Source organism: Rattus norvegicus, chromosome 4 (assembly GCF_021556685.1).
Source record: "Rattus norvegicus strain SHRSP/BbbUtx chromosome 4, alternate assembly SHRSP_T2T, whole genome shotgun sequence".
In the NCBI taxonomy this organism is placed as follows: domain Eukaryota; kingdom Metazoa; phylum Chordata; class Mammalia; order Rodentia; family Muridae; genus Rattus; species Rattus norvegicus.
Genome location: NC_141537.1, coordinates 4,571,506 through 4,576,872, shown reverse-complemented (window position 1 = coordinate 4,576,872; position 5,367 = coordinate 4,571,506). Strand labels below are relative to the sequence as shown.

General features: G+C 38.8%; 1 pseudogene; it reads left to right on the top strand.

The window, feature by feature from the left end:
- Positions 1-1,878: 1,878 nt before the first annotated feature.
- Ube2v1-ps23 (ubiquitin conjugating enzyme E2 V1, pseudogene 23) lies at positions 1,879-2,347 on the top strand (annotated as a pseudogene).
- Positions 2,348-5,367: the final 3,020 nt, after the last annotated feature.

Genomic DNA, 5,367 nt, shown 5'->3' with positions numbered 1-5,367 from the left:
TTTGATCCTTGAAGAAGCTACCATTAAATTGGAAGACAAAGAACAAGAGCCAAATATGTCCAGTAGCTACTGAGATGCAGTCACTTACTGAGCTGAGTCTGAGCAAACATCAAAGAAACAGTGAGGTGTACTGTAGCCTAAGTAACGATACAAGCAAAAGCACTAAAATTCCTTGAATGAGGCATATAGGTATGGGAAAAGCACTTCAACATGGGACTTCACTTGACTTAGGCTGCATAAAAATCTACCTTCCAGAAATATACCTAACAATGAAGTTGCTCACCTCATCTCACCTGCATGAAGCTGTATACATATCAAACAGTGGACTGAGACTCCCTGCACATAACATTGTTTACAAACTTCTCTTTCATGATCAACTTCCATTCAAAAGTATTCAAGAGCATATCCACATACTGGAGGGAGAAATCTGTTTCAACTGGCCTGAGACAGTTTAGAATATATACTCAGTAAGTCATATTGAATCCTCTGGAACAACTTTCAAGGGAAACATCCTGTTTAATGTCATATACCTAGTGATAATGTATATGCATTTGATTAAATCAAATGCATCATGGAAACTGATGTTCACAGTTAATTAAGTCTTTCCTAATCAAAAAAAGTCAATCAGATCAGAAATATCCATACTGAACTCTGAGTAAACAATTCCTCCTTCTCGGGAGGTCCACAAATTAAAGCCACACTGAATACCAGTGTTTCTCACTTTGCTTTTGAATAAAGTTTCTTTGTCACCTTGCTCTCTGTGACTTCTTGTAATAAGAAGAAAACATCCTGGAAACACCTCACCTGGACAGTAACCTCTGATAAAACTGATAAGCATCTTCTTCAAATAATGACACGAATTATGGAAGCTCCAAAAGAATTCTCCTGTTACTTTCTTGTAAGAACTTCTAAGAATGACACAAGCCATGTCTCCTGCCTATGTAATGAAATCAGAAGTTATAAAAAATTCATCGTAGTGTTGTTTTTTGTACCAATTTCAACTTTAAGATATTAAGTACAATGACACTGGAATTCCTTTTTTCTCAGAAGTTTTGATAATGTCACGTACAGTTAAACAAGAGGAGAATCCTCAATGAATTTCTCTAAAATACATTTGCATGATAGATAAAATATTAACTCTAGAATGAGAATATTGGAAAAATGCTTGTTTCTGTGTTACTGCATTGGAAATGCAATTTATACCCCTTTGTCATTTTCAAAATGCAGATGTTCATAGTATACATATTAGATTATGTGGACTATTAATAATAATAAAAGTTTCTAACAATAATTGAAGAACAGAGCCAGTACTGTGAGACAATAATACTTCTGTCACCTTTAATGTATATAGTTTTTGCTATAGGTACACAATGATTTCTACATATGAAAATCTAAATGCTCTACAGCTCATGCTTTCTGGTTTCAAGAAGTGAAAACTTCAGTAATAGCTTTTAACTTCAAAATCAAAATGAAAACAAAATGCATGAACAGAAAGAACAGAAGGAAAATAAAAGAAGGGAAGGAAGAAAGCATGGAAGGAAGGAACGAAGGAAAGAAGAAAGGAAGGAAGGAAGGAAGGAAGGAAGGAAGGAAGGGAGGGAACAAGGAAGAAACAGGAAGAGATTTGGTAAGTTGCTCATTTGACAGGCTACATGCCAGTATGGAAGACAGCCTTGGCTGAGTTCCAAAACTGTACAAGATCAGGCATGGTTGTTCGTATCTATAATTTATTGATGAATATTAGACATTCAAAGTCATCACTGGATACATAGTGAGCTTCAAGCAAGTCTGGGGTTTATGAGACCCTTTGGTAAAAAGAGAGAGAGAGAGAGGGAAGGAGCTAGGGACCTAGGGGTAGAGGAAGAAAGGAAGGACTGACTTCGAGCGATAGCGACGCAAGATGGCAGCCACCACAGGCTCGGGAGTAAAAGTCCTTCGAGATTTCCAACTGTTGGAAGAGCTGGAAGAAGGCCAGAAAGGAGTAGGCGAAAGCACAGTTAGCTAGGGTCTGGAGGACGATGAGGACATGACACTCACAAGATGGACAGGCATGATAATTGGACCTCTACAAACAATTTATGAAAACCGAATATACAGCCTTAAGATAGAGTGTGGGCCACTCAAGTATCCAGAAGCATCCCAGTCTGTGAGATTTGTAACAAGAGTCAATATGAACGGCGTGAGCAGTTCCAGTGGAGTGGTGGATCCACAAACCATGGCAGTGCTGGCAAAGTGACAGAATTGCCACAGCATCAAAGTCATCCTGCAGGAACTGAGGCGCTTGATGATGTCAAAAGAGAACATGAAGCTGCCACAGCCACCAGAAGGACAGAGTTACAGCCATTAGTCACCAAGGCCCGGGCCTCCCTTCCCCATCCAACCCAAGTCTTCATTTTCCACAGTAGTGGATTTTCTAGATCCATCTGTAGAACTCAAAGTACTGGAGAGGAAGCCCCACTTAAACTTCATCCTGAGACACTGCTCTGATACTAACTTCTTGTCCATTTGAAATACCTAAGTTGTGCTGTGTAACATCATCTGTCGAGTATAACCACTGTCTGCCTGGTTGAACTTATGGGATCAATAAGGTGTGTTGAAATCGGTTTCCTTTGGGAGCGGTGGGCACTGCTAACGCAACTATGTTCAGACATGTCTCACACAATGACCTGCTGCTTGCACTTGGCCTGGGTATGCCTTTGCCTGCCCCGCCCTCTGCCACAGCTGTGTGGTAGCCCATAGAATAGATGGGGAGGTTTCAGGTAGCAGCCATGGGACTGACCACCACTAGGCTTGGGGTGCTCTGGCTGTACCCATGCTTTCTTAAGTCTAAGTGATTGCCCCATCCAAGCCATGGTCCCCACTCCTCCACTCCCACCCTTGGTCAAAGCTTAGATTGTAACCTCCCCTACCCTGAAATTGGCCACGGGTGAGGAATTCAGAGTTTTCAGTCTCCCCATCTTTATCAAGGGGTGCTGCTTTCCCCTCCTCAAGTCCCTTGTTGCCCATCACCACCCAACACTTGCTGTGGCCAGAAGCCATCAGATGAGGTTGAAAAAGCCTGGCCTCCCTTCCTTAGCTCTGGACCACACTTGTTCACCTGCCACCAGCATGGGAAGGGAGCTCTGGGTCCGCGGCCCTGCCACCACCATCAGCTCTTGAGGTTTGAGCTCAGGTCTAGAGGTGAACAGAGCAGCCACAGGGTGACTCAGATGGGCCACCGCTCAGGGTCTTTGGATATATGCCTAGAGAAAGGCCATGTGTAGAGTCCTCGGTGCACATGGTTCTGAGTTGGTTCCTTTTCCCATAATTGCTTTGTTTTTACAAGTTGAAGAGGTTTGAACAGGGCTCTCATTCACCCTGATCACCCATCAGGTCTGGAGTGGAGTCTGACAGCTTGAGCATGAGGCCCTGACTCTGCAAACTCGGGTTTCAGTGTTGCTCCTCAGACCCTGGGCAGGGACCCAGAGGAGCTCTGTGTCACCATGTTCACAGATCGTTTGCAGATAGGTGGGCCTGGCTCCTGGCTCATTGACAAGCTCTGCACTCTGTTCAGGACCACTAAATGTTGAAATGTGGATGCATACTGAAATAAAGGCAGTTCGAGGTGTTACAAGGGAAAAAAAAAAGGACTGAGCAAATGAAACACTGGTGATCCTTTCTTAGTCCATTCAAGTCTTATTAAGTTCCAAATTTTTCAAACTAGCCATATGTACAGCAAAATTCAAAAAGACAATGATAATAACCACATGGCAGTCACCTGGGGAGGGTATTTGCTCACAGTGGTAGAATGTAAATGAGCTGAGTTGATAGTATAAGAATAACGCAAATCCTCAACTGATTGATTTGAAGTATCTTTTCTCACATATGAGCTTACTTTAATGAGAGATATGGTAGACATGTCAACCTTTAATGAAGTACAATTTTTTAAGCCTTCTCTATTCCTATTTTCAGTCATGGTGACTTCATGCAGGATTTTCTGATAGTATATATCAGTATGATATCATCTTCTAAAATCAATAGGAAATACAGTCCAAATTTTTGAATCCCAATTAATTAAAGAGGAATATTTACACAAAATTATTTGTATCAAATTCGACAAAGTTGTTTTCGTGAATAAGAAAGGCACACAGAACTAAACCCTTAACAAAAATTAAAATCAGGACCCATAGAAAAGGTTCATGGGTTTTCCTTGGTCTCTAGTAGAGAACCTAAGTTCAGTGTCCAGTACTTGGTGGTCATTACTACTTGTCAATCGAGCTCTGGAAATTGGGTACCCTCTCCTACATTTTGCAAGTACCTGTACTCATTTTTGCACACATGTACAGATGTATGAAGCAAATATTTACAACCACTTTTAAATATGAAAAACTAAAAAAAAGTCAAAAAGAAAATGAAGGACAAAGAACAATGATTGGAATATAAGTCATGTTAATACTGTACATATCTATAAAAAAAGTCATTTAACATAACCTTGAAACAGCATAATTCAGAGAGTTAAAATTCAGTCCCACACTCCTACCCAGTATTTAATATCAAATTATTCTCTATAATTATCCAAATCAATATTCAAATCAATAATTTCTACAGGTGCATTTAATAGTCTTTGTTTATTAAACTAATCAAAATCTATGTTGTAGTTATTTGAAGAGAAAGAATTTTATGAATCATGTGATATCAACTGAATAAATATGAAAATTATGTATGTAAAACTTTACCAATGTTAGTTTCAACACAAAAGTATAAATTTACAATTTAATAAACAAGGAACTAATTGATCAACCAAATGTTAACAACTAACATTCATCTATGTATGTAATAGAAAGTAATATTTGAGATATAAAATTAAGACTTATGTTAGTAAAATAATGCATAAGTTATTTTACTTAAAAAGGAAATCTCATGATCGTATTAATACAGCTAGAAAACATTAAGAAAAAACTTAATACTCTTAAAAATGGGATACACATGCACACAAATTTAGAAAAGTTTGATACATATACATTATATTATAATGTCATTTCAAAAGTTAGAACTATCATTGTGTTTGTTATGAATGAAAGGAAGATGTTTCAGACCATAAACAGAAGTAAATTTTTCTGGAATTTTACATAAATAAAAAGCATTTAGAAACTAAAATTTTTAATAACATCTCCATCATAATTAGATGAGTATGTTCCTGCCTTCTTGCAATGAACATTGAATTGCACTCTATTGTATCAAGAAAATTGTGATAGCTGTTCGGTAAAGAGAATGAAAAGTTGTCCTCTGGAGCTCATGGTTATCACACTCATGAACCCACAGCACCTGTTTTAACACAATACTTTCACATGATCAAGCCAGCTAGAGTCAGGGCTTAGATGGGGTGAC